Source organism: Lacerta agilis, chromosome 4, assembly GCF_009819535.1.
Source record: "Lacerta agilis isolate rLacAgi1 chromosome 4, rLacAgi1.pri, whole genome shotgun sequence".
NCBI classification, from domain to species: domain Eukaryota; kingdom Metazoa; phylum Chordata; class Lepidosauria; order Squamata; family Lacertidae; genus Lacerta; species Lacerta agilis.
Window position 1 is genome coordinate 60,906,564 of NC_046315.1, and position 14,826 is coordinate 60,921,389.

The following is a 14,826-nucleotide window of genomic DNA, read 5'->3' on the forward strand; positions in this document are numbered from 1 at the left end:
ACCTGTTACAGCTGAAAAGGAAGAAAATTGCCACACCGTGCATATGCTCATCTAAACAGATACAGTCATTGCTGTGTAATAAGCTCACCAGTCTTCTATTTAGTTCATTGTTCGTCTTCTTTTTTTAGTGAAGTACCATAATAGGTACACTATTACTAAATTCTGTTGACCCTTTTTCATTACAGATGTCTTCAAAATAGAAGGAAATCACAATGGAAAGAGTCTGTGGGTCCTCCATTCCACAGGATTTGACTTCTATTTAAAAAAAAAAACACCTCCAAATATTATGGTCACCTACAGCCAGCTACTGCATATCAAATACCCTGGGCTCTAATGGAAACCACTAAAGACAATCCTGTCTCTTGCCTTAAGACTGTCTTAGATGACAGAGGAGTTTGAAACTAACATTTGAGGCCCTTATTTTCAAGAGCAGTCATGTTGAACGAATAGGGCAAGTACTACTTCTTTTAAAACAGGAGTCTGCTTTGGAAGAATGGAGCTTGTAGCAGGAGCCATTTTGTCCTGAATCTCAAATGAAGAATTAAGGCCTACAGCAGAATTGTTGCTGGACTACAATTCCCATCACCCCAGAACATTGGCCAGGCTGGCTAGGGCAGGTAGACGTTGGAGTCCAACAACATCCAAGGACTACAGGTTCCTCATTCTCGATTTACATTATCTGTAGTAGAAGTTCTAAAGTTAGAACCATCTTTGGAGGTGTGACTCAATCATTCCGTTTGTACAGTGTGAACAGACAACTGCACAGGTTCCTTAAGTGAAGACTGCAGCCAATGAACTCCTCACTTGGTCTTGCCACTGCTGCGCTACTTGGGGCCAAGACATCATTTGGCTTAGCATTATGTCTGAACATGGGCTTGTGGTTTGTCTTTCTCCAGACAAAGCACTAGCTGTAACCAAAGTTGGTTCTTGGTATGCCACTCATGATCTGTCTGGGGGAGAGCAACCACAAGTCCAAGTTTGAATATAATGCTAAGCCAAATGATGTCTTATCCCAGGTAGTGTAGCAGCAGGAGGAGTACAGTGATCGCTAGCTTCATTCCATGAACCTGCATGTTTGCTTGCTTACATGCGAACCAGCTCAATATGACAGAAATATCAAACTTATCCTTCCTTTTTGAACCTGAAAACTAGTTTTATCAGATGATAAAATCATTTGAAGAATGTAACATAAATGATTCTATCTATACAGTATGTGATATATTTGCATCTTTTGCCGAACAGAGACAGAGAGAGAGAGAGAGAGAGAGAATATGTGCACAAGAATAAAGTATTGCTGCACAGGTTGAGGCAAGCGTGTTCGGGAACACGGGATCCACTAATTCTCTTGTACTTGATTTTGTTTTTCAGCATCTGATGCTGTCAACAACCCAGCTGTGTGAAAAAAATCAAGGACAGATGGAGTGGGAAAGTATCGTATTTGAATTCATATTTTTAAAAATGGTTTAAACTTAGGGTCTAGGGACTTCCGGTTGAGCGTGGAGCCGCCATCAGTCGCAGGTTTCGCTCGGCTGAGCAAACCTGAGTGCGGCAGGGACGGGGTGTCTTCTACAGCGCAGAAGACCCCCAAGGAACCCCAAATCGAGAGTTTTGGGGGCATGGTCGTCCGGCGGGTGCTAGAAGGGTGCTCCTCCCTCCCCGGTAAGGCTCTGTTTTGAGCCCCCGAGAGCGAGGGAGTGGAGCCCCGGCACATCGGACATACCGCTTTCCCTGCCTGCACGAAGCTGCGATACTGAGAGGCTACAGCGTTTCAATTCTTCCAAGTAAACAAAAAATGGACAAATAAACAAATCTGAAGAGAAAACTAAGTAATTTGATTTGATTTGGCTTCGGAGGGGATTCTAAAAACGGAAGTCAATCCCTCTCTGCTGAGACTAAGAGACAGTGCGACTTTGTAGCTGAAGCTATTTTCAATGCAATTGAAACAAAGAAACTTTTGTATGGGTGTTTTTAGCTTTAAAAGTGGATTGGATCTATTTTCCTCTTTCCCGGAGGTCCAGATGGAGTGGATACTATAAATTTTAGCAATAATTAAAAACAAAAATGGCGTACTTATGCAGTAAGGCTCTACGTAGCAAGAAATAAATTGTTGTGACTAGCAACTTGAAGCTCGACCTTGAGATGACAAAGGGAAAACTGTCCTCGCGGTTTGTAAAGCAAGCTTTGGAACTTTTGCAGCAAGTAGCCGTGGGAATCAACAGCATTGCACAATTGGCACATAAAGAATTGGAGATTGAGACTGAGAACAATTTGGAGGACTTTACATTGGAACAGAAGGAAAAGGAAGAAGGGAACAGTGACAATGCTGAAAAAGAGGAGCTGGAACAGGATACACCAATTGGAGCTTTTACGCAAGAAGAATCTGACAGTGTTAAAGACTGGTTCCTGTTGCCACTGGATTGTGAAAAGACTACAGGCCTGCGATTAGTTGGACAGTTACAGGATTTTCTTTTTTATGTCTCATGGGCCGGGTTCTTTGAAAGGGAGGGTATAGGGTAAAATATTAGAATTTTAAAACGAAATGGTATTTCATTATGGTTATGACAATTGGATATGGATACTGCGATAACGGACAATGCTTTGAAAGATAAACTCTGGGACCATAAGGGAGGGAGGTGCATGAACAATATGAAAAATTTTGGTTTAAGATAATGAGAAATTACAGAAGTATTTTGAGGCGGAAGTAGAGAAATGTTTAATAGGTAAAATGATGAGATGGATTTTAAATTAGAGTTTAAAGGCAGGGGCATTTCTAGCCCCTTGGCTGCCAGGGGCGGCAAGCCAAGAGGCACCCCTGGGGGCGGGGCATTGCGGCATGTGCATGCGTCATGACATCATGACGCACGTGCACAGCGCGATGCCACGCCCCTGGGGATGCCCCTGCAGAGGGGGAAAAGGAAAGCAAAGCGGGCGCTTGAACGCGCCCACTTTGCTTCCTTTTCTCTCCCTTTTGGCGCCGAAAGGGGCGGCCGAAAGGGGGGGGGGAGAAGCAAACAGGCGCATTTAAGCGGCCGAAAGGGGGGGAGCGCCCGTTTGCTCCCCCCCTTTCCCTTTTGGACGCTTCTTTCGGCACCGAAAGAAGCGACCGAAAGGGGAGAAAAGCGCCCGTTTGCTTTCCCCCCTTTTCACTTTCGGACGAAAGGGAAAAGGGGGGGAAGCAAACTGGCGCTTTTCTCCCCTTTCGGACGCTTCTTTCAATGCTTTGCTTCTCCCCCCCCCCCTTTCGGCCGCCCCTTTCGGCGCTGGCTGGGCTGCGGAGCTGAAAGGGGCGGCCGAAAGGGGGGGGAGAGGCAAACAGGCGTGTTTAAGCGACCAAAAGGGGAGAAAAGTGCCCGTTTGCTTCCCCCCCCTTTTCATTTTTGGACGCTTCTTCCGGTGCTGGCTGGGCTGCGGCTATGCAGCCCAGCCAGCATTGAAAGAAGCGTCCGAAAGGGGAGAAAAGCGCCAGTTTGCTTCCCCCCCTTCCCTTTCGTCGTCTTATTAGTTCAGTCCTATTTAATTTATACTAATTTTATCTCAGCTGTACATTTTGACTTTGCAAAAGCAGTGGGGCCATCCTAATTAGTGCTGTTAATATTTGTATCTGCACAGTATACCTACATAGTTAAAATTTATTCAACAGTGGTTACTTAAAATGAAATGTGGGTTTAAAAAAAACAAACCAAAGCTTAGTTTTAGATCATACACAAATCAAGGATAGTGTTCTAGCTGACTGAAAGTACTTACAGGATAAAGGCAGCCATGGTATTAATTGGGGATAGGGGCAGAAAAGTTGACATGTTTACCCATTACACTTGTAGTGGCAACAGCAAAAGAACAGAACTACCTGCATGCAGAAAACATTTTCCTGCCTTGTCTAGTACCCTAACACATTTTACTCCTGAACTTTCTCTCACTGTTGAGGCCAGAGGAATGCTTCCTGATCAACTTGCAAATGTCGTATTGTCAGCCTCTACTCTGTTCTCTCATGCATCATTTTATGTAGTAACTCTGCTGGATTTTATTGGTTTTGTGGACCTCACTGCTAAACTTTCATGTTTGCTCTTTTGTTTCATCTTACTAATTGGTTGCATGTCAGCTTTAAGAGTTTTCTACTGAAACAACCAAGGAAACAGATCAGCAAAAAATAAACCACTTTGGTAGGGTACCTTACTGAGGTCAAAGTCGTTATTAAGGGAGTTATCACTTTACATAAGATGGTCAGCTTCATAATTGGTAGTCTGTGTCTTAAGAGTGCATATGATTTATTTTTTAATCTGGATGAGAGAATTAGCACACTGGACCAATCTAGGTCTTACCCCAATTGTGTGGTTACAACTATATCTAATTATTTTTAAATAAATAATACTAGGCAGGGGGGCAAATTTCATTGAGACCATGATGCATTAGAAGCACTTCCCTCTGCAGCGGTGATCTCAATGAACATTATTCCCCATGCAACCATTAGCCTTTGAGATAATGCTCTTATCCTCACTGCCTCAAAAGGAGTTGGGTGGCTGGTGTGGGAATAGTTGCACCTTCCTTTCCCACTCACTGTTCCCAATTAAATATTCCCCCATCCCACCCTGAACCAAGTATTAAAGATTATTGTTATTTCAAACCACGCAATAAGAGAAGATGGAGAAAGTTTGTTTTCTCCTGCTCTCGAGGGTAGGACGCTAACCAATGGGTTTGGGAGATTCTGATGAAACACCAGGAAGACCTTTCTGACAGTAAGAGCTGTTCAACAGTGGAACGGTCTCCCTTGGAAGCTTGTAGACTTTCTTTCATTGGAGGTTTTAAAGCTGAAGTTGAATGGCCATCTGTCATGGATGCTTTAGCTGAGATTCCTGCATTGCAGGGGGTTGGACTAGATGACCCTCAGTGGTCCCTTCCAACTCTACAATTCTATGAAAATTCTAATTGAACCCACAGAAATACAGCAAAGTGCTACAGCAGGTCTATTTGCAGACTGATGTGACTAATGACTAAAAGCCATATGGTGTTCTCTGTTCAGCATTTTAAAATATCAAAGTGCATGGCAGATCACAACTGGATGGAATCAGAGAGAGAAACTTATTGCTTGCAATTAGAAAATCTAAACAGCACATCTGATCAAGTAGACCACAACCTGCAATGCTTACTAATGCCTTAAAATATTTATCAGTAGGTTTCCATTTGCTTATAGGGACAAGGCTAACCTTCAAACACATAGGCAAGAATCAGAGAGTTGTTGCTGTAATGAAGTAGCTGAACTTCTATCTGATTAGGGGCTGTAACAGCATGACATACCTATATACCCCCTTCCAATTATTAAATCCTATCTGAAGTCGTAGTCCTGACAGGAAGTAATAAAGCTCAAGGGGACAGCTGAGAAAGCGAATGATATGCCTAACAGTGAACTGACTAGCAGTTGAATAGATAGATGAATTAGCAAAGGAAAAACTCCTAAAATAAAGTATCTTACCCCCACCACCCCTTGAAATAATATCTGGAGTCAGGGTTGCTGATTTAAATAAAATATTGGAGGGCCCAGGTAAGCCCCACCCCACATAATCAGAAGACAGAGCGCGTGCACACCATTTGAATGGCAATGCCCATCAACTTTTGGGGGCTCTGAGGGGACCTTGGCTCCTATGGTCGCTCCCAATATATGTTGGCAGTACTGAAATACATGGACTCAGTATGTGCCAGCTTCTTATGCTTCCGTTTCAGCAGTGGCATAATATGATGAAGATATCCTGCCCCAGTCAAGTCTTCATATTTTGCTGTAGCTGAAGCTTCCAGGTCAACTTAAGGGCTGTCCTAGATTACATGTGCCCTATTTAAATATATGGCAAACAAAATTGTTGATGAACTTTGCAATCTAGCAAGTTTTATTCTTCTGAAAACAAGCAATAATGATAATATTTTAATTATTTTCCTATGAAAGGCAGCTCATTAAAATGCAATGGCTCCGTCAAAAGCTCATTAACAAATTTAATTTTATACTGACCAGTGTAAGTGGAACTACTCACCTATGTAAATCTGAATGTATATAGTCAGTTTGCTGGATTGAGGCCAACAATGGCATAATTTGTGAGCTTTCAAATTGAAAGCATTCATTTACCAAGCCTATAATTAAGAAAAACTTCAGTCCAACCCATATTATAACTATAATAGATTTCACACTTCATAGAAAGACAAGGAAGTGTAGCTGCATATTGCAGAGAATTAAGATTTGTTTTGTGTAGTGTGCATTTTAAAATTAGAATAATATCTTTTCAAGTTTGTTTGTTCGGGGGGGGGGGGAGAAGAATATGTGACGGTTCCGATATGCACAAACTGCTTAAAGGGCCCAGTCCAAATATTGCCCACCCAACTCAGCTCCCAACCCTGAAAATCAAGCAGCAATTGTGCTAATTGAGTTATTTGGAAGTGAGAAAAGATGAAGGACTAAACCCTGAGTAAACACAGTGTTCCTCTTTGAACAACAAGTCTGAGCTATGATCACTTAAAAACAAGGCTATGCACATCTATCCATAGCTGGATGATGAACTGGGTGCTCAAACACAGTGTTCCTTCATGCATATTCCCCCTACCTAGCATAGCAGCTGGGGCTGTGCATATGCAAAATTGGCTGTAATGATGCTAAACTGTTTGAGCTTCAGCACATGTGCATACAGTACTAGCTGAACTGGGCCAACAATCTGGAACCCAAGAATGCCAGAAGTTTGCTACATTGTTAGCAAAAAGTCAGCCTTGGATTGAATACCTGGCATGGCATCCCTCTATACTCACTGGTGATGTTTGAAGTTGACAAATATAGCTATAGTTGACTGGGGGCAGGGAGAGGGGAGAGAGCTTTTGCATCTTTCTGTATTTCTCTGCAGCACAACCACTTTCTCGTCCTCAGAGCTGTGAGGATCCAGTTGGAACATGCTGCTGGGGATTCAAAGTGCAGTGGTTTCCAGGGGGCCAGTTACAATTCCATTATTATTATTAAAATCTGGTAGGACTGCCAGGGGTATGATACCTAACTGACCATCTTTGCAGCTATCTTAGCACTTTTCAAATGACAGCTGCACATACAGCAAATGCCCCTTTCCTCTGACTTACACCCATTCGTTGTGCCATCAGAACAGTGTCTACACACTGTAAATGCAATTGAGGAGAAATGCAAAAAGCAAGATCCATGGGTGGGCATACAACACCTGTGTCCTATGCACTTACAGCTTGTACACTTGTAAGCATTGTTCAGATGGTAGAGTGAGTGCATGATCCCAATTCATCCCCGTGCATATTCACGGTTCGTGCATGGCTTTGGCTACCCCCTGTGAACATATACAACACTCTTATCTATATAACCTCATTCAAACAAGCCATACTTTATCCTACCCACTCTAAATTGTTTTCCATAAGTCAATGCCACATGCCTGCTCTGTGTTAATACAAGTTGTCCCTGCTGTGCCTTTCTATGCTGGGTTCTGTCTATGAAACCAATGTCGTCATACACATGCCCACCCAAATCAGCTCCCCTAGATCAGCTTCCATAATGGAAAAGCAATTGGGGGGAAATGCACATTATCCCCCTCACTCCAATAATGGAAATGGAGCAATTCAGCAAAGATGCTTGTAATGCCGATGACACTTATGCCTTTCAGTTTTACTGTACAAATAGAAGGTGGGGGTAGAGGGCTTCAGCATAGTAATGCAGTTACAGACACAACACAGAACTGGATCTGCACCAAATATGATGGATGCAGGAGAACCACATAGCCAAAACTCCATGTACCCATTTCAGTAATTACCTGAGTAAGAGTACAACAATCCCTATTGTGAACAGATGTCACATGCTCTGAGCTGGACCCAGTTTGAAGCAGCAAACACTCACTCACCTGCTGACTGATGGAAATGACAGACTCCAGGGAACAAGCTGTAAAATCAGTTATTCACATCTACTCCACTTCTGCCACCTACACATCCAGCAGAAGCACTGTGCAAACTGAGAATGTTCCAGCTTGGTTTTAAGGTGTTGCCCACACACAGGTTAAGGCTGCAATTCTGTGCACACTTATGGGGATGTCTCACTGAAGTCTGTGGGGTTTCCATCAAAGATAAACATGCTTGGCTTCATGATGCATGGCTATTTCTGTGATGAGGGATTTTAAAAAGTGAACGAATGTAAAATTTGACTTCATAGAAAAAACTATGGTCCAATAAGCATGGAAAGAGAGCAGAGAGCAATGAAGCTCATCTTCAGCATAATAAGCTATTTCCAAATATTAATGCTATTCTAGGCTGCATCAACAGAACTATAGTTTCCCGATCAAAGGAAGTAATAATATTGCTCTATTCTGCCTTGGCCAGGCCACACCTGGAATACTGTGTCTTGTTTTGGGTGCCACAATTTAATAAGGATATTGATAAGCTGATGTGCAAAGGAGGGTGACCAAGATAAAGGGTCTGGAAGCCAAGCCGTATGAGGAATGGCTGAGGGAGTTGGGTATGTTTAGCATGGAAAAGAGGAGACTGATAGGAGATACAATAGTCATCTTCAAATTTCTAAAGGGCTGTCACACGGAAGATGGAACGAGCTTGTTTTCTCCTCCTCTGGAGGGTAGGACCCAAATCAGTGGATTCAAGTTATAAGAAAGGAGATTCCAACTAAACATCTTGAATAACTTTCTGATGGTAAGAGCTGTTCAACAGTGGAATGGACCCCCTCAGGTGGTGGTGGACTCTTCTTCTTTGGAGCTTTTAAAGCAGATGTTGGGTGGCCATCTGTATGTATGCTTTAGTCGAGATTACTACACTTCAGGGAGTTGAACCAGATGACCCTTGTGTCCCTTCCAACTCTACAATTATAGGATTCTATAAACCAGGCAAAATAATTTGCACCTTTCCTGGGTCTGGGCAGTGCCCAGTTGGGTTATGATCTAGAAACCACATATACACTGCCTAGGGTTCCATGATGGAAGAAAAGCAGGATGCAAAAGTAAGTAAATACATAAAAATACTTGTGTCCCAAGATACTGTGGCCTGCCAGGTGCTACCTTATTTTTGCAGTTCCAGGAAGGCAGCACAAACCATCAGTGGGGTTGTCATACATGGCTGACAGACTTGCCTTGGCTTGCTGTGTTATGCCATCTACTCCTAACACTCTGGTGATGGGTGTTCACACAGACTACAAGGAAAACTTGTAGAGGTAGAGATCCCTTAACCTCCCTTGATAATTACCATATATACTTGAGTATAAGCCTAGTTTTTCAGCACATTTTTTTTGCTGAAAAAGCTGCCCTCGGCTTATACTCGAGTGAGGCAGGCGGTGGGGGCGGCGAGAAAGAAGCCCTTTCTCTCCGCTCGTGCCGCCACCCGCTCTCCCCAGTCAACCATTCCTTAAGAAGTGTACAAGAATGGCGGTTCTTTACTGTCCCCAGGCAGCTTGTTCCATTCCTGAACTGCTCGCATAAATGCAAACTTGGCAAAGGAAGAAGAGGAAGGAGCAGCCCAAAGGGCTGCTTTCGGGCTGCTCGTTCCTCCTCCTCCTCCACAGCAGCAAAGGTGAACCGGCTTATACTAGAGTCAATAAGCTTTCCCAGGTTTTTGTAGGAAAATTAGGTGCCTCGGTTTATATTTGAGTCGGCTTATACTCGGGTATATACGGTATTACATTCCAGTGGTTAGCTGAAATCTGCCTTATCAGCTAGAATCAAGTGAATCCTTCTCTATGTATAATCTTCGTAAATTAAAATTTCTATACCAGAACTTGATTTCTAAGATGGTGGATTAAGAATTTACAAATGAGGCCGGTAATATTTTAAATACACACATGTGTATGTATCCAGGTCTTGCTTATACAGTGGTACCTCAGGTTAAGTACTTAATTCGTTCTGGAGGTCCGTTCTTAACCTGAAGCATACTTAACCTGAAGCACCACTTTAGCTAATGGAACCTCCTGCTGCCGCTGCGCCGCCAGAGCACGATTTCTGTTCCTAAGCGGAGTTCTTAACGTGAAGCGTACTTAACCTGAAGCGTACTTAACCCAAGGTACCACTGTATTCTTTAAAAAAAAAAACCTTAGTACATATTTTTCCCCAGTCCCAATAAGACTGCCATCGGGGTTATGCAACCTGTTTCTGATGAGTGGTCACACAGACTGTAATGAAAAGCACATATGCTGCAAAAGGTACAGCCCATTCACACTTTTTAATCTAAACACTATTACCACAGACATGCAATAGGTCACAACTGAGTTCAATAATGTTTGAGGTAGTGTGGCCCTGTACACCTGTTGCTGGGAATCACAAGTAGGGAAAATGCTGTTGTGCTTCTATCCTGTTTGTGGGCTTCCTTCCCATAGGCATCAGTGGTTGGCCACTGAGAACAGGATGCTATACTAGGTGGGCCATTGGCCTGACTCAGCATTATGTACAAACTAAGGTGGGTCACACTGTCAGCACCAAGATTTATTTATTTTTACTAGAAGGAAGAAGGAAATAGACATAATGTAAAAAAAAAAAAATTAAGTGTATTCTGTATTAGAGGCTGGGGACCTTGGCAAGATAATGCCAAAGGCTACTGCTCTAAGCAATCTCTGATACATGCATTCCTGAGATCCAGTGGAAATGCATTCACAATGACCCAGCATCCTGCTATGGATTATATCTATTAAGTTGCTACATTCCCACGTGCAGCAAAAGGATGTTGTGCCCATGGATGTTGCAAAGTAGGTCACTCAGAGGCAAATGGGAGGGTTTCAGCTGGCATCCTAAAATGGACCGCATGGGATTTATGACTGACTTTACTTGGATATTTTTCCACAATCTACCCAGAGAAATGCTTCATCCTCTGTATGTAATCGAGAATCCTTTTATCTTTGCACATCTCTCAAGCTGCAAAGGGAATAAAAGCAAGTCAGCAGCACAGTGACAATTCAAAGTTGAGCTAGGCCAAGCACAGCCTAAAGCAACTTAACCTCCACTGCGCACCTGACTGTATGAAGCAGAGTCATCAAAGCAGCACTAATATGGCCACCCAGCTTAAATCATAAGTCATGCTGCTCCTTTCATTGGAATGTACGAAGCACTGGGAGTACACAAGGACGTGCTGTTCTGAACTAAAATAAAGAAAACTCAGCAGTGGCGACGTCTATTAATCTTTTTTCAGCAATGCTATGGGTAATTCAACCCCCTTCCCCAAGAAAAAATGATAGGCAAGTAACTATCCCTGCCTTATAAAGCAGAAGTTTTAACTTTTCTTGCCTGCCGCAAATACTTTGAGTCTCTGCACTATTGTTTTATTCAGGCCCCTAGTTAAAGTATTTAGCAGGAGCAAAATAACAGCTATGAGAGTTCATGCAGGATACAGTAAAAAATCCAGTTCTGGATCCATTGCCTTTTAAAATAATGATAATCATATTTCAATACTATGCTCACCTACCTAGGAGTAACCTTCATTGAAAACGGTAAGACTTATTCTGAATACACAAGTATAGGATTGCACAGTTATGTTGCAATGCTATCTCCACTTACCCGAGACTAAATCCTATGGAACTCAATGGATTTAATTATTAATAGATACGTATAGGATTGCTCTGTTAATATACTACCCCTACCAATACCAGTCTACATCTCACATACTCCAAGTATAGGCTATTCAACATGTACTTCCATTAAGCCAAACTTCGTTGCACATGTATTTTCAAAATGGGTAATAGCACGGGATCCCCCTGCTTCCCTGCACCTTGAATGTGTCTGCTCTCCGACGCTACCCACAAATAGGGTTAGACAAATCTGTCAATTTTGTTTTTCACATTTTCTTCTTTTTCAGTCTAAAATTTGGTTCTCCATATTTCCACATCAGTTTGCAATCTTAAAATGAAACAAAAAAGTCCTCATGAAAATTTAACATTTTAGAGCAATTTTCTCCAATAAGTACAGGCAAACATTTTAAGAGGGGTAGAGATTGCATGGACTACATGCTTTGGATTTGTGGGCCACAATTAAGTATTGTGTCCAGTATGTGGGCATGGTAACTTTAAGCTCTGGACTTATCTAGGAAGAAAGTGAAGAAGGCCATTCGCTAGATATTATTCCAAATCTGAAAATGTTCAGCTGCAGAGAACAGTCATTTTGCTCTTTTTAAAAAAAATCTCACCACACCAGGAGCTTTACAGCCATGTCATCTACCATGTCTTCATAATCCTTTACCATAACCTAATTACCAAGAAGCTTTTAGGAAAAACTTGCTGCTCTTGCTGAATTGGGTCAAAAGCTCATCTATCCAACCATCTATCTTCCACAGTGAGCAGACAGCTGCCTCTGAGGAGAAGATTAAATGTGCACTTAATATATAGGACACAACTACACATTTCGTTTCTCCTAAACTAATTACATGGGGGACCCCAATTCTCATTAGAAAGGCAGCATGTTGGGAAAGGAGGCATAGCTCTTCACTCCCCAACTGTGAATGGAACAAAGTTCTGCCTCTTCCCTGGTATGGCTTCTTCAGGATACTTCACTGTGTTGTGGACAAATTTTCCCTATCGGAATTTTGTCACAGTTCATGGTAGGTACTGAAACAAGCAAGATGGTTGGCATTCCAGAGCCTGAGGGTATAGCCCACTGGAGACCTGGACTTTTGCCTACAAGTCCAGCTGTAATGGGCAGTGTTGTGTGGTCGTAAGGTGGAGAAAGGTAATCCCACTTATCTATAATACTCTAAATGCTTTTGGGAATGTGTATATATTACTTTCAATGTATTGTTTTTGTTTGTTTGTTTGTTTGTTTGCTAAATTTGTATACCACCCTTCATCCGTAGATCTCAGAGCATTTCACAACAAAATTACAATATTACAAAAACACAAAATACAAAATAAAAATAAGAATAAAAATAAAGCAATAATTCTCCCCCCCCCCAACACATTTAAAAGGCTATATGAAAGATGAGGAGCCCTGTGTGGGAGGCAGGGCAGAAAGGATCTCCCAGGGTGGGAGGCTGGAGAAAGAAACACAAGCTCCCAAGTGAGAACTGGGAGAGTCTACCTTTCTGTGTATGGATATAGGGATATGATATAATTGTGATAGAGGACTTTTGTAAGCATTTCTTTTTTTTCTTTCTTGCTTTTCTATTTTGGTACTTCTTTGTTCTTTTCCCTTAGATTAGTTTGGATTTTATTGTATTCCAAGTTGAACATTATCAATAAAAATATTTATAGAGCAGGGTAGGTATAATATGTTTATCAGCAAAAGACCTGGTTGAAGGGGAACACTTTCACCTGGCGCCTAAAGGCATATAATGAAGACGCCAGCTGAACCTCCCTGGGTAGGGCATTCCACAAATGGGAAGCCGTTCTCATGTTGCCACCCTCTCGTGGAGGAGGCACACGAAGAAGGGCCACAGATGATGATCTCAGGAATACTATGCTTGATCACTGTTGACATTAGCTGATACTAATTTAACTAACTGAACACTGATAGCCAGTTTCCCATAGATAGAAATAAGGAAGTGACACCATTCACTTCTATCAGTGAACAAAACTAATTTGAGCTATAGGAATATTTGAAATGTGCAGCAATACCCATTAGACATCACAAGTGTTAAAATGAGTTTCAGCTACCTGTCTAATCCACTACTGTACATAGATTAACAGGAGTGTCATCTTCCCTCCTCGTGCAGCCAAATTTCCTGTTCCAGCTGTGACAATGTCCCCCAAAGTTTCCAGACTGAACTGGCAGCTGTGCTTTACAGTTATGTGATATTTGTTATAATAATCTACCATTCCTTTGGCTGTGCATTTGAGAAAAATACTGGGCAGCCAGCAGGATAATCTTAGGAAGTTAATTAACTCTCCCTTGTATACTTTGGCAATGAAAATTGGACTGAACACTGTACCATAAACACTAAATGCTACAATATGCAGTGTGGAGTTTTGACTCTAAGACATACCTTTCAGGACCTGCTGCTTTTGCCATGAGTATCAGCATAGCACCCTACTCTCTTTGAGCTTTCATCTCCATGGAATGAAAATAATCCAGGTCACTTAAGTCTGGAGTCATGGACATACTTCCTTGGGACTAAGCCCCATAGATTTGCAGGTAACCGCTAAGTAAAGAGTGGTATGCAAGTATCTACTTCATTGAAAAAAAGAAACCTTTCAAATTGCTTTCACTGACCTTCAAATCTAGGCCTGAATGGTGGAAGCATCCTTGTCTCCCCTTTATGCAACCATGAGAGCTGACCTGGCTGTGGTTACTTATAGCTTGGCTAGCCATGCCAGGATGCAGAGACCAGCACTATCTTTCCCAATGTCCTGAACCCCAGCGTACCTGGTGACCAGTCCCACTGGCGTATTCAGTCCCAAGGGCTAGCAAGTAGTTCAGCAGTCCAACACATCAGGAAACGCAGTCCAGGTTAAATAAAGCAAGCCAAGTCCAAAATCCAACAGTCAGGAAATGCAGTCAAGGTTCAATCCAGCAAGCAAAGTCCCAAAAAAGTCAGGCCAGGTTCCCACCACTGCAGCCAATCCAGGGTCAGGGAACCTGGAGTTCAGTCCCCCAAAAGCAGTGTCCCATGCAGCTCCTAGGACACTCAAGCATGGCCCATGACCATGAGAAGCTGAACAGACACAGCACCTCAGCTCTGCTTCCCTTTTATACCTTGAGTCTGATTACAACATCTGGGCTTGATGAGACATGTGACCCTCACCTGAGCCTAGTCCAGCTGAGGAATCACACACCTCCTCCCACAGCTAATTGGCCCCACCTGGCCAACTAATGAACTGGGCTGTTTGCCCTTGCCTGCCTAAGCCTCCTAGAGTGTACCTCCCATTGCTCCTTACACCTCAGA

General features: G+C 42.6%; 1 long non-coding RNA gene across 1 annotated transcript in view; it reads right to left on the reverse strand.

Moving 5' to 3' along the window:
• The window catches only part of LOC117045804, a 190,382-nt gene extending 175,814 nt beyond the window's left edge, over positions 1–14,568 (reverse strand). The window contains exon 1 of the long non-coding RNA XR_004426470.1: positions 14,154–14,568. This is a non-coding gene — a long non-coding RNA (uncharacterized LOC117045804). The remainder of the gene's footprint in view (positions 1–14,153) is intronic.
• Between the last annotated feature and the right edge of the window lie 258 nt (positions 14,569–14,826).